This window comes from Camellia sinensis, chromosome 9 (assembly GCF_055761805.1).
Source record: "Camellia sinensis isolate YWXY chromosome 9, ASM5576180v1, whole genome shotgun sequence".
NCBI classification, from domain to species: domain Eukaryota; kingdom Viridiplantae; phylum Streptophyta; class Magnoliopsida; order Ericales; family Theaceae; genus Camellia; species Camellia sinensis.
This window is the reverse complement of record NC_138969.1, coordinates 66,218,869-66,234,788: the sequence shown is the minus strand read 5'-3', so window position 1 is coordinate 66,234,788 and position 15,920 is coordinate 66,218,869.

The following is a 15,920-nucleotide window of genomic DNA, read 5'->3' as shown; positions in this document are numbered from 1 at the left end:
CAGGCTCCAGATATTCTGTAACAGACTCCCTTGTGCTTCTTGCCACACTCAGGACAGGGTGGTATGAATCCACTCCCTTGACTGGGGCTAGTTGTCGTCCCCGTATTCTGTTTCTTAGTGGCTGGGTTGTGCTTGCCTTTCTTGAATTTGAAACCCTGCCTTTTACCATGCCATTCAGTTGTTGGTGTTTCAGATTATTTCACCGCTGCAATGTTCGACTCGGCCATCAATGCCCGGTCGAGAACACCCACAAAAGTCGGTAATTTCAAAACATTTATTCGGTCAAGAATTGCAACATTAAGGCCACCTTCAAATTTCCTGGCCTTCTTATACTCAGTATCCACCATGTGCGGTGCATATCTAGCAAGCTCAGTAAATTTCGTCTCATATTCCGCAACAGTCATTGTGCCCTGCTTCAGCTGTTCAAATTCAGTTACTTTTCTATCCCTAACACACTGAGGGAAATACTTTTCAAAGAAGGACTCCTTGAACTGAGCCCAAGTCATAACAGCATTTGTATCGCGAATCAACATCCACCACCTTCTAGCTTCTTCTTGCAAGGTGAAGGTAGCTAACAATACCTTATTCGCTTCTGAGCACGGAAACACTTCAAATAATTTCTCTGTTTCCAGAACCCAAGCTTCAGCTTTTAGCGGTTCAAGGCCTCCCTGAAAGGATGGCGGTTTCATTTTGCTGAACTTCTGGGTCAAAGCAATTATGTCCCCATCATTCACATTCGCATTAAGTTCCGGCTGTACCGGAGGAGGAGGAGGTAGGGGCTGTTGGTTCTGTTGTTGTTCCAGTCTAGCAGTTATCAGTTCTATCATTCTTTCCATTCTTGCCTCGGTAGACGAGGATTCAGGTTCATTTGCATTGTCCATTTCACTATAAGCAGTTATAACAGTTTTAAACATAAGCAGTCATTTGTTTAACAGTTTAACACATTAGCAGATATTCAGTCATAACATAACCACACACTTTTCAAGTTCACGAAATGCCCTAATCACTTTTCTAGGACACCCTATAGCTCATTTGGACACGTGTGTGCGGTATAACTCGTGGTAAGTATCGCTCTGATACCACTCTGTCACGACCCAAACCCGGCCCTATGGGTTTAGCACCGTAACCGGCCAGTAATCCGAGATTACCGAAGGCCTGCTTAACAGTAATACAGTAAAACAGAGTACAGGGCCTGGCGGAAGCCAATACAGTAATTAAACAATGTCCAACGAGCTGTGACAGTCTGTATGCAAAAGATTTTTCATGCATTCATACATAAACAGTACAGAACAGTATGTACAATATTTACGTCCATTCAAACTAGGGACTCAACCCTACATAACAGTACAGAAAACATTCCGTCTGTACAAAACAGTTCGGTCTATACAAAATTTACAGTCACACAGTACAGGGACTTAATCCCTTTATAACAGTACAGTAGTCCAAACAGTATGGAGACAGACGGGGGAAAACAAACAAAACACCCCAAAGCCATAGCATCGCAACTCGGAACCTCGCAGTGAGGCACAAAGGCTGGCTTGACAAAACTGGAGTCTAACCCACGCTCCTAGCTCCGATCTGGTGGCTGAGCACCTACATATATATATAAACAGTGAGCTAAAGCCCAGTGAATAACACAATGCGTAAAGGGGTTTAGAATGAATGTCCTTACAGTAATGAAAACAGTTCAATTCAATCAGTATTTCAGTTGTTCAGTACAGTAAACAGTCATATGTGGTACATCCATTAGCATAACAGTAACAGTAGGTCTTAAAAGACCGAACAGTAATGATGGCCATCAGTCAGTAAACAGTAGTGGTTCCACGAGGGAACCGACAGAGATCTCTGTAACAGTAACAGTGACAGTAAACAGTAGTGCTAAGGATGCCACAGTATAGTTCAGAAATAAAGGACGTACATTCATTCAGTAAACAATATCAGTTCAGTAAACAGTTCAGTTCAGTAATCAGAAGATAATCATTTGTGAACATATCTTTACACAATCGTTACTCACAGAGTTCTGGGCTACAGTATGCTAGAGCGTGTCTCCCCAGTCGCCAACCCTACACAGTTAACAGGTTGAACACACTAAGCCACACAGTTGGGAAATCTCATAACTTAATCCCTAATTTGCCTTGGTGTGTTCTACAACGATATCCTCATCTAAATGTCTTAAACTAGGCCTAAGAATGCCTAGGATGGGATGAGGATGCAAAAATACACTTAGAAAACATTTTGCAAACTTTGCTGAAACTAGGAGCTTCGCTCGAGCGAGACTTTCTCCGCTCGAGCGTAAGTCCAAAATCAAAGGCTTCGCTCGAGCGAGTAATCCTTCGCTCGAGCGGTCTGCAAAACAGTAAAAATACTGGATGCTGTGATTTTACGCGCGATGGTCGCTCGAGCGGAGCCCTGGACAAAGGTGCTCGCTCGAGCGGGGAATCCTTCGCTCGAGCGAGGAAGCCAAATCTGGAATTTCCAGATTTGCCTCCCAAGCTCAAACCAAGCATTCTACCACTCCAAACTCGACCTCTTGGGCCCAAATTCTGGAAAACATAACTAAATTCAATGTATAACAAGTTTCAAAGCTCAATTTGTGAATTCAAGCCCCAAAGGTGAGTCAATTAAAACCACATTCAAACCCATTTTCAAGAACAACATTCAAACATGTCATGCATGAGTTTTAAACCAAATTAAAGCTCCAAAGCTTGCTCAAATGAGCTCATTTCTTTTCAAAACCAGATGAAAACATGGTCTATAACAACAATATGAGCATGCATGTACTAATGTCCATGTAATCAACCTCAAAATGCAACAATACTAACATGCATGCAAGAGATGAGCTTCAATCCACCATTAATGAACCAAATCATGACTTAGCTCTACAAATGAGGCATGAATCATGCAAGAACTAGCTCAAACACATCAATAAAGGTTGAGTTCTCTTACCTAGAGCCTCAATTACAAGTGTAGGACCACAAAGCAACAATCAACCTTCAATTCTCTAAGTTGTTTAAGCCAAATCTCAAGAACTACACAAACCCTCACTCTCTCTTCCTCAAGGTCGGCTAGAACAAGAGATATGGCTGATGGAAATGTTTTTGGCTCAAGTATAATGAGCTCAAGGTGTAGAGGTAGTGGCCCACTCAAGGGCAAAACGGTAATTAAGTCCAACTCTTTAATTAGCTTATTTTAATCTAATTTAATCATACCTAATCAGTTTTCAGGTAAATACACCACAAAATCACATAAATTATGTTGATCATTAAACATCAATCAATTTTGGATTCGGCCGCCGATAAGGCCTTCAATTTGCAGTTTAAACATATAAGCATGAACAGATATTCATACAATCAAACAGATAGGATGTAATTAACTAACATGTACTCAGTCAATTCGGTTTTCAATTTCAGTCAGTCAGTTCAGTACTTATAATCAGTTTAATTATCAGTAATCAATGTTTAACGGTAATCAGTGGTGAGGGTTATTACAGTTGCTGATGGAGGAGACTTGTTTTTCTTCTTCTTCGAGATGTCGGGAAGCACCGACTTGTAAGTCGGGATGAAATTGAGTAGTAAAGGAGCTCTCCGTCGCTCAACTGCCATATCTAACAGCTTTTTGAGGTCCTTTCTGGAAAAGAAGGACTTGCGAAAGTCCTTGGGTGGCTGTGGAAGAATTGCAAGAAAAAACAGACATCAGAACATATAGAAGGAACAAAGTATTAAAGACTTGAAAACAAGTAAATGTAACACTTGGTTCTTACCATCTCCCTTTCTGAATAATGTACGGCGAAGAGGGTAGAGGTGAAAGTCCTTGTCTGGAGCGAACTCCCAGTTGCCCGAGACAATGAGGTATTCGTCCCCAGCTCCCTTGTTGGAGTCTGGGAGGTCAGTAACAAGTTTGTATTCTGTGGACCTCGGCTTAAGGTAATAAATGTAGCCTTTTTTCTAACTTAAGGCCACACATGGTGTAACAGTACTATATGTCGGCTAAAGTTATCCTAGCTTTTTCTCGGCTAGCTAAGGCTATGATACCATTGATGACTCTGTTGGAGTTAATGGCTAATTGCATTAGGTTGAGTTTGTAGTAGTGAAGGACTTCTCGGAAAAGGATGTCGAGAGGGAGCCTAAGTCCACACTCTGTGAAAGCTACGATTGGGAAGGGCATGGAGCCAAATGTGGGCATAATGGAATCATCCTCCCCAGCTAACCTAAGGTGAACGTCGGCCGAGATGGAAAACTTCTGCCTAAAGTATTCTAACTTAGTTGGGGTGTCTATCCTATGCCTCCACATACCCATGATGTCGGCTTGGGGGAAGGTGTTGAATTTCAGAAGGGTGTGTTTTGTAAAGGTTTAAGGGACCTCAGCAAAACCTAGAAAAGTGATGGGGCAAGAAATTTTGAGGGTCTAAGTGAAGTTTGTTTCAGTTTTTCCTGAAATTCGTGGGTTTTACAACAAATCCCAAACCTAAGACTATGAAGACAAGAATTGAAGTCAGGAATCTAGAGAAAACATAGAAAACAAAAACAAGAACGAAGATTTAGAATCAAGAATAGTGATGCACTATCAAGAACACTATGACAGAGTGTGTACAAGGATATAAGGCCAAAAAACAGTGGCAGGACAAATGTGTGAATACGTGTATACACCCAGAAACAAATTGCAATCAAGGGAAAATTTGCAACATAAGTGAAGATTCAAGAATGTGAATAAAGTCACAGTAGCAGTATACAAATGTAACAGTTTGAAATAAAACAAAAGGTTAAAATCGAAAGGAAGCAGTGACTCACCGAAGAAAATGAAGCCGGTGTTGAGTACGCCAGAGTCAGATGATGGTGGCAATCGGAACAGATCAGCAAAAGCTTCGCCGGAGGGGAAGAATGGAAGTGGTTGCAGAGCTTAAGAGCTTGAAACAATAGTGGATTTGGGAGAGTAAAGAGAGAGAGTTCTGTGCGAAAGTAATGATGAAGGAGTGAAAAAACGGAGAGAGAGAGAGATGTGATTTTGATCAAACACACAAAATGGCGGCAAAATGGCAATTATGGTGCCTAGGACGACGTGCTTGTCAGACGGCGCACGCAAATACAATGTGACTTAATGGCGCATGTCAGGTACGGCTCAGTGGGGAAAAGACGCGTGGCAGAAACGGTTGAGATACTGTGCATGACAGCTCATATGCGTGTTGAAACTCTTGGAGTTCTTGATTTAATGGAACAGGACCTCGGCTAAATAACTTGAATAAACTTGGTTAATGGTTCTAAGGCATTGGTGAAAACAGGCTAAGTCTTGGTCATATTTGAGTTGACGAATGATGACCTCGGTAATGAGGGATAAAACAAACTTAGCCGACGTGCTAAGTGAAAGGAATGATATAGGTTCCATCACCTCAGGATGGCGAGGAAATAAAACCTAGGGGGCAGTTGTGGGGACATAATTTTTGAATGACAACAAGTGGCCGAGGTGACACCGAAGTGTCGGCCGAGGTGACACCGAAGTGTCAACCGAGGTGTCACGTGTCCTGGTCATGACGCCGAGGTAATCTTGGCTAGGCTGAGGTTATCTGCGAAGATACCGGAATCTGAGATAAGCGGATAAGGGATAAGAGTCCTAGAATGAGAGAGGATTTCAGTTTGGATAAAGATAAGACTCTTAGAGAGTTTATCCCAATCTAACTAGGAGTCTAGGATGAGTAATGAGACATAGTCCATTGAAGCTAGGCTTCTATTGGGATTAGGTTAGTGTTGGCTATAAAAGAGAGGCACCCCCATGGGTCTAAGGTACGCTTTTTGTATTCTGAATAGTGAGTTAAGCACTTTCGCTATCTTTGAGAGATAATTGACTTGATCGTCGGAGTGCCCCCGGGTGGACAAACCACCGCTGGAATCTCTTCTTTTTGTGACAGGTCATTCGGGCTTAATTTATTCTGCCAGTGTTCTTCAGCTGAGTACCAGTTTGGCAGTGTGGTTGGACGTTGACACACACATCTATAATCTTCAATTTGGTGAATCCCTTCACAAATTCTTGAGTCTCTTTCTCCTCGTCTCTTTTTCCCTCTCGGTTTTCTCTTTCTCTCTCGGTTCTCTCTCTCTCTCTCTTACGGCATTTTTTTTTTGGTTCCAGCCAAAACTAATAGAATGAACACCTCCCTGTTTTATTCATATACTAGTTTAAGTTTAAAAGTCAAAAAAAAATATTAAAAAATTAAAAATTCTATAACTTATATTAGAAAGTTAAATATTTTCTTTTCTCTTTATTTTTTGCATATTTTTTTATAAAAAACTAAAAAATCATTTCAAACATATTAGTTTTTTTTACCTCATATTTTAGCCAAAAAGTCAAAATATTACTAAAATAATAGGTTTCCAAGCGAGACCTTAATAGATGTGAGATGGATCCACCCCTATATGTTTAAGCCTTTAAATGGATGTATGTTTGAAATAACGTGTATTGATTCTATGTATGGATACTTTGGATTCTCTGACATAAATCAAGGTATCAACTCTTTGGATTCCTTAACAAAAACTTGCTTCAAATGAATTACAATCTCCTCTTAACAAATTCAAACAACAATTCGTTGTTGTACTCTGAATTATTAGTAGTCAATTACATTTCAATAAAGAGCAAATTGCAATATATTTTTTATCATAGATACAAACAAGCATGAAAACAAACATACAGTACTATTAATTGACATAAATAATTTTGGATACAAGCTCCATTACAATACAAAGAGAGTAAAATTACACACGTTGGGTACTCTTTTTTTTTTTCCCCCCCTTTATTCACTCTTCACATCTTTAGCACACATTAGGTAAACATACCTTTATTCAGAGTAGTAGTTTTGATATTGCAAAGCAAAACAATTATCTAGAAACACAAATCATAGGAAGCATATGCCCTTACACAACGCAATCTGAAGTAAGGTAGACATCACATAACCATAGGGAGTAGCTCTTTATGGTTGACAACTGCAAAAAGAAAATGAAATCTCAATAAGAAACTAGTAGTATATTTCTATTAAGGATAGATATCTATATTTTGCTATATATAATGTTCGTTTTTTGTTTTTTTTTTTAATTTTCGGAAACAAAAAAAAAATGAAAATTTTAAAAACACCATTATTTTCATTTTTGCACAAAAAATAGTTTTGACATCGCACAAATAACTTTTTGGCGTTTCTTAAAAAATGGGACAGATAGAAAAAAATTCTGAAATAAGTTTTCGACAAAAAATTCACCAAACAAGTCTATATGTTCCGTAATAGCAGATTCCTTTCAGATAAGAATTGTATGATTTTTGGGTATAGGTTGAGGTAAATTATGAATTGTCCATTTACTTATGAGAGTTATTCTTAATAAATCTATAATCTAGTTTATAATCTAATTAAGTGTCATCCTGTCTTGCCTGAAAGAAGAAAAAAAATCGGAAAGATTATGATAGGAAACATTGATAATGACCCCCCAAAAAAAGGAGAAAAATATGTGAAAATCCTGATGATATTGTCTATGTGGATGGACATTAAGATATTTAAACAACCTATGCATGGTTTCATAGGTTGACAAATCTATCAAGTGTTGTTGAATGGTTCTCAAAGAAACTATGTAGATTTGAAGGCCAATTAATTTTATTTATTCCTTATGTAGTAAAATTTATAATGAAACTCACAACATTTTTAGATTATCTATCGATTGAATAAAGATTTTACACAATGTACAAGGACCACACACTCCTCTGAGAAAGGTAACAAGTAAGCATTCTCTCCCTCTTCCACTTTTTCGCAAGTATCATCACTCCAAGTCATGGCCTCTATCACTTTTTGATTGATTGAATATATTTTTTGTTTTTTTTTTTTTTTGTTTAATGAAATATTTAATATAAATATACAGAGTGTAGTACAATTGACTTAATGACAACTCAATCATTATTAGGCCATTAAGGCGGTCACGACCCAACCCCAGGGGCTTAAGGCTGGAATCGTAACTCACTACTTTATTTTAATCGTGGAAAATTAAATGGTGCAAGCGGAGGCAAAGGGAAATAAAAATAATTAAATAGAAAATTTACTTCATTTTGCTATTTTAATAAGAGAAAATACATTTATAGGGCTTTTATTATTTTATTATTCAGTGACCAGCCCCGAGTAAAAAACAAAAAGGAGCAAAAATAAAATAAATAAAAGAAAAAAAAAAGAAAAGAAAAACAAAATAATGGCTCAACGTCAAATTCTCGTGTAGGTTCCACTACGTGAGGTTATGGGTCTCCCTTATATCTCGTCAACTGAAAGGGTAACAGCTATAAACACACAGCAGAGTGAGAAATATTATGCCAAGAGTATAGGAAATGCAAAATAGCTAAGGATAGTTAGTTAAGCTAAAACATTTACACAACTTAATTTGAATAAACAAATTATTCAAAGTGGCAGAAATTGAAATACGAAAATTATGTAAATAAATAACCATAACCACGGTACATAACAGGTCACAGAAGTGACAGTCAGAACAAAGGTCAATAGGTCCATGCCAAACAGAGGACCATAAAGTGACCAAACAGAGGCCAATAGTTATTTAATTAAGTCCCTCAAGGTGTGAGACTCCCGTGGTGGTACTTACAAAATATAATTGTTTATAAGGTCATAGTCAAATATTTTCTAAAATTTAAACAAACATATCCATGGGTTTCATTTTAAACAAATAGAGTTTAAAAATTAATCCACGTAATTTAAATATTAATATAATTTACAAAACGTAACTTGAATAAAATAAATTATGGTAAGTCAAAACATATGTAAAATATATTATGGTGACTCAAGGTATAATATAACTCACCTTGATATTGAGTCTTACTATGTCCCTCCTATTTTTGCTACATTCTCACGGCTATTCCTTTGCGCTTTTTTTTTTTTTTTTTTTCCCTTCATCTTATTCATTTAACAGCCACACTCATCCCTTTATATACACAACCAAGGGGTAGTATTAATGGTCCGAATTACTGAATCACCCTCCCTAATCGTAGACAGGCCAAGTGGCTGTGGTTTCATTCGTCCAGTACACACACTTTTATTCTCACTAGATTTGTTATTATTATTATTGGATTTCTTATTATGAAATTTGTTATTATAAGATTTGTTAATATTATATTTATTTATTTATTATCTTTAACTCTAATTTGACCCAATTAGTATTATAATTCTATATTTATATTAATTTGGCCCCAAATAATAATCCCTAATTAATCCCATATTTGATAACCCAATGCCAAATTAGATTTATATATATTTATTTAATAATATATTATCACATACAATTATAATTATATTTATATATAACTATAAATATTTATGTGGTATTTAATTAAACACTTGGGGTGTCACAAAGGCAATGGCCTAAGGTCTCACTTTTGGAATTCAACAAATTGAAACAAAATAATAATAATAATTAGCTTGTTTGGCTATAGTTTTCAGGAAACAGTTTTAAGAAAATTCTACTTTTTTATTTTTCGTATTTTAATATTTTCAATGAATTTTTTTTAATATTTTAAGCATTTTTTTAGACACACTTAACATAAATACACTTAAAAAGTATAATATTCGTGAAAAAAAACTTTAAAAAAAATACTAAATACCAAAAAATACAAACAAAAAAAAAACCGAAAATTCATAACATTTTTTTTGTATTTTTGTATATTTATTAATTTTTAAAACTATTTTTTCACAAATATTTTGTTATTTAAATACATCTAAGTAAAGTGCATCTAAAAAAGTAAAAAAAATTACTTAAAATTTTAAAAATATTCACTAAAAATAAAAAAATACGAAAAATAAAAAACTCAATTTTCAGAAAACTGAAACCAAACATACTGAATAGTAAAAAACAAAAAAGACCTCACTAATCAAAATCAAACATAAAAGTTATTAAAAGGCATAAAAACAAAAGAAAATATAAAAGAAAAAAAGAAATCCATGGTCAGCATTTTTTTTCTTTTCTTTTATTTATTTATTTAAGGGAAGGCATTCTCTCAATCTACTAGGTATCTTCCATCTTTATCCAAAGGCCTAAAAAGCCATTCATTATCAAAAGGTCTTTATACTAAAGTTTGATTAAAATCTTCCAAACAAAAGTCGAACTATTTAAATGACCAAAATAATTTAAATTGAAGTATCAATAAAAAGTAAACAACCAGTAACAAAAAATCACTTAAACATCAATTTTTTGACATTTTTAACTGTAAATTTACTAATTTAGTTCACATAAGCTAACTTATAATTAAGCTAAATCATTTTCAATGGCTAAAATTGCTAATCAATTTAATTTGAATAGAGTAATTGCAAGTAATATAATTAATCGTATTCTATATATAATCTATACATTTAGAAAATAGCTATTCAATAATTTCAAACAATTCACCACATAATAAGTTTTTTTGGTTTCTTTTGATAAAAACAACTATCTATTTTTTTAAAATAATTTATTATGTCAACCATCTATTAGTTTTACATCATAACCTGAATTTTGTTGAGACCTTTTAAATTTCAATAAGATTTTTTTTTATAGGCTAATATAATATTTAACAAAATTTTATAACTTTTTTTAGTCAATTTTTTGAGATCCAAAGCTGGCTCGAGAAGAAGGGTCAGCTTCTTACTTTTGTAGCTAAATTGTTACAGATACATTAGGTTTATTCAATAGGGGAAATATTGTTTTTCATTAAAAGCAATGAAAGCTACATGAACTTAAATCGCACCATTAGATTTTTTTGGTTTAATATGAATCGGTAGCCTCTGATTGAAAATTGGCATTGGATCTCTACAGAAAGAATCATCAATGCAGGAAAGCTTCCTTGTGGATTGGGTCACCAAGTAATGAATTATAGCTAGTGTTTCAATTCTGGTGAACTCATACCCAGGACACATTATTGGTCCTCCTCCAAATGCCACAAAGCAGTACGGAAGGGCTTGTGCTTGCTACTCAAAGCGTATTGGATCGATCTTTGATGGGTTTGGGAAAATTGTCTCATCCATGTAGGACATGCTTGCTGTCCATACTACCTGTTTATCAGAAATTTGTGTTACTTGTAGCTCTTATTTAATTTACATTACACACATTTGTTCTGGTAATTAATTTACAATTATGGAAGCATTAACAATATTTACACATACTTGCCACCCTTTGGTATTAGATATCCTCCAAATTATGTGTCTTTGAGGACCCTCCTGAAGGAACAGAACCTATGTGGGGTTATTCTTAAGCTGTGTTTGGTTGGAAGATTTGAAAAGGAATTTGGAAAATGAAATGAAAAAGGTGTGTAAAATTAGGTGAAATGTAGGTATATTTTATTCATATTTCACCTTCTTTTTTCCATTTCCATTTCTAAATCCTTTCTCAAATCCCCCAACTAAACATAGCGTTACAGTCTCCATTGCTACTCTCCATGTGTACTTCATCTTGGTAAGACCATCCCATGTGAGAAGCTCTCTAGGGTCTTGCTTTTAGCAATCTCCTGTTGTTCTGCAATCTCAAAGCACATAATTTTTCAATATGCTCTATTTTCTAGTATTCTTTTATCTTTTTAGTTCTTAAATCTTTCTCATGAATCATGATGATGGAGCTAGTTAAGGGCATACCTTCAACAGTAGCAGCATAAATGGATAGTTCATTGGCTAAAAGCCTGATCAAGCAGGTAAATAGGATGGAAGATGTGATGTACCCTCCAATCATTATAATGACCACGTCATCCTTAATCTCCTCATCAGACAGTAGACTTGAATTGTCTTCATTGCGGATACAAAGTAAGCAAGTGATGAGATCTTGACAAGAGGAAGCACCATTCCTTTCCAAGGCTACCCTCTTCTCACTTATAAGGTCCATGAGTATGGTTTTCATTTTTGCCCTTGCTTGGAGGTTATCGTTGATGCAAAGCCCCAAAAATATAGAAACCCGAACTATCCATTTCATATCTCAAGTATATACAATATTCATTCGACAAGTGAAAGCTTAATTAAATCCCAAAACATTCTATATTCATAACAACATTGTTATTATTACAAAATCATATCACATGTATTAATACATTCACTGATTCTAAAACCTGAATCTATAGCATGTGATCGATAAGCATTAATATCTAAACTATTACAAATTCATGCCTTATTGGCTACAGGTTTTCAAGATTATGCTTGGTTACAACAAAAATGAATCTTGAGCCCAATGCATAAAAGCCCTAGGCTTACACAAAAATAAAACACAAAATGTGCATTTAGCTCCAATGTCCTCCTAAGCTATCCCTTTGGCGGAGGCATACCATCAGTACCTAAAATGTTTTTCCACATAGGGTGAGCTAAAGCCCTGTAGAGACAAGTTTAATGACGTGTATGATGTTTAATCAAGTCACATGGTAAATGCATATGAAATGCCATTACAAAACATGCGTTTTCCCATTTTTGAATCAATGTTATGCCAGAGTTCAAATCACAATTAATATCTTTGCTTCAAAATAGAAAACAGGGCAGTAAATACATACACTAGTAATCTCTAGGTACGTATCTGCAAGTAGGCTATAAAAGCACTACCAAAACCACTTTACCGGCAACCAACCGGAAGGAAGGCATCCCAACAATGTGGATTTTTAGACTTCCACTAAGGACACAAAGGCCAACTTAATTAACCACAACCACCCCTACCCCCTAACCAGATTCGCCACGGTATTCACTCATTTTTATCAAAATAACACCTTTCAGTTCATAAGTATGAAACAATTGATTAAATAGAATGCGTGAGTGAATGGGTTTCAGTTAACCTTTCAGTTAACCTAGCTCTCATGCAATTTCTATAACAAGCAATGCTATCCTCCATCGATAGCCAAAACAATTGTCTTTATTCAACATATAAATCAAGAGCATAACTAATAATTTCAACAACATCAACACAATGAAATATTTTCATCATTCCCTTAAGAATCCAATGTTCTCAATGTCCCATCTATTTTGAATTAGCCCATGTTCATGAATTCATCATGAAATTTCCAATTTCTTAATACACAAATGGTTTCTCAACGTAGAATAATTCAAGGGTTTTGATAAAAATTAGAGATTTCTCATTTTAAAAGCTATTTTCCTCAAGTTCCAATACCACTCACATTATAACCAGTCCAAAAACATTTCAAAGGAAATCATCTTGAAAGCCCCTCTAATATGAATCAAGTTATGCTTTAATCAAGTCCAAAGTTTTCCAAAGTATTAATTTACCCAACTAACACATAACAAGGCTAAATAACATACAAATCATTAAAAAAATCTCTACTTGAATGCAAGAAGAAGAGATGAACAACACCCTAAAACCAACGAAGATGAAAACTCAAACTTTTTTTATTAAAACGACCCCCTCTTCAAGCTCAACCTTTAATCCCATAGCACGAAGATCAAGAAATTCACAAACTAAGGTAGATTGAAGGATTTTCGCAACGTTTCTATAGAGAGGTGAGAGCAAAAGGGAAAAAGATCTTTTGTAGAGAAAGAGATATCAAAATGTGAGTAAAAAGTGACTTTTCTCACAATTTTATTCAAACAGACTGCTCGAGTAGTTAAATTTGTGCTCGAGCATCAGACACAACATATCACTTGAGCTATCAAAACTAGGCTCGAGCGAAGAAACCAAACTCGTAGAAGTTCAACCCTGCAGAACAAACTGCTCGAGCTACGAAACCCACGCTCGAGCGAAGAAAGCAAACTCTCCAAAGTTCAGACTGCAAAAACCCAAAACTGGAATAAAGGAAAGATCGCTTGAGCGACCAAAACACCACTCAATCAAACTCAAGTTCACACAGCCAAAGTAATCACAGAAATACCAACCTCAACTTGTTTTAAACATAACTCCAAACGTAATTCTCAACTCAAAGGACAACATAGGACAAGAATAGATGTCAACAACACCAATAGATGCAAAACCCAAAACCAAGGAGTATAAAGGATCAAATCTTAACCCGGGCCGCTATAACCTCCCTCTCTTAGGAAATTTCGTCCCTGAAATTGAACTATGTCGCAGAAAACAACAACCATCGCAAATCTCACAATAACAGCATCAACTGACGTATGCTCAAAAGTATAGAAAACATGACAACCAACTCAACACAATATCCACAAAAATCTCACAAAGTGTTAACTACGCTCATCTATTACAACAAAACATAATTATAATTACAAGGAAATGAAACTTAAACATTAACAAACAAGTTCGGATACTTATCACAGACTTCAACCTCACGTTCCCAAGTCACTTCATTGACTCCGTGATGTTTCCACAACACCTTAACCAAAGGGATAGTCTTGCCTCATATGACTTGCTCTCGTGTGTCCAAAACCTGAGCTGGTCTCTCTTCATACGAGGTATCCTCATTTACCTCTAAATCAGTCCAATCTAGCATATGCGAAGGATCAGGCTCATACTTCTAAAGCATACAAATATGAAACACATCGTGAACCCAAAAAGTTGGGGCGGCAAAACTCAATGGTAAGTTACCTTCCCGATCTGCTCTAAGATCTCAAAAGGCCCAATAAACCTGGGAGACAACTTCATGCTCTTTCTGAACCTCATCGAACCCGTCTTGGTGAAATTTTAAGAAACACATGGTCACCCGTCTCAAAAGACAAGGATCTCCTTCTCCGGTCAGCATAACTTTTCTGACGACCTTGAGTCGAAACCAACCTCCTATGGATAAGTGCAACTTTCTCCGTCGTCTCTCAGACCAACTCTGGACGCAATATAGGTGCATCACCCCACCTTAGCCCAACAAATAGGTGACCTGCAAGGTCGGCCATAAAAAGGCTTCAAAAGGTGTCATCTCTATACTTGCTTGAAAGTTGTTGTTATGGGCAAACGTTATTAGAGGTAAGTGCCTCTCCTAAGATCCCTTAAAGTCGAGAACGCAAGCTGGAAGCAAGTCTTCTAGAATCTGGATAGTATACTTAGACTGCCCATCGGTCTAAGGATGATAGGCAGTGCTAAAGGCCAACTTAATGCCCAAGTCACTTTGAAGGCTCTGCTAAACGCGGATCCCTATCCTAAACAATAGTCACCGAAACTCTGTGAAGTCGAACTATGTCCCTAATATATAACTCGGCAAGGAAATCCACCGAGTCCCCCGTGCGTATAGGAATAAAGTGAGTGGACTTAGTTAACTGATCCACAACTACCCAAACAACATCATTACCCCGTTAAGTCCTTGAAAAACCCACAACAAAGTCCATAGTTACATGTTCCCACTTCCACTTGGCTATAGGCAAGGGTTGTATGAAATCAACTGGTCTTTGGTGCTCGGCCTTCACTTGCTGACAAGTAAGGCACCTCGAAACGAATAAGGCCACATCTCTCTTCATTTCCTTCAACCAAAACTAGTAACAAAAGGTCTTGATACATCTTTGTGCCTTTTGGATGTATTGCAAGGCATGAATGATAGAACTCTCGGAGTACTTCTTCACGACAAGACTCTGGTACAAACAAGCGTTCTAAGTATCTCACACTCGAATCAGAGTGGACGTTCAAACCCTTTTCTACTTTCCCATTGGAGATCTTTCCTCGGATAATTTCTACCTCATAGTCGTGTTGTTGTGCCTCAATAATCGACTAACCAAAGTAGGTTGTGCAACAGTGGTAAACAAGGTAACCAACTTAATAGACTCGCCAAGACCAAGTCAAACTCACCAATAATACCAAACATCTCCCATTCCCGCACGACAATACTTGCCATACTACTCACGGAATTTCTACTCAATGCATTGTAATGTAGCTCGAAATCATTCCATTCATTTCATCTGTCTCAAATTCAAGTCTTTCTGAGAGAACATATATTTCAAACTCTTATGATTGGAAAACACTTCAAACCTCTTCCCGTAAAGATAATGCCTCTAAATTTTTTAGGTAAAGATCACCACC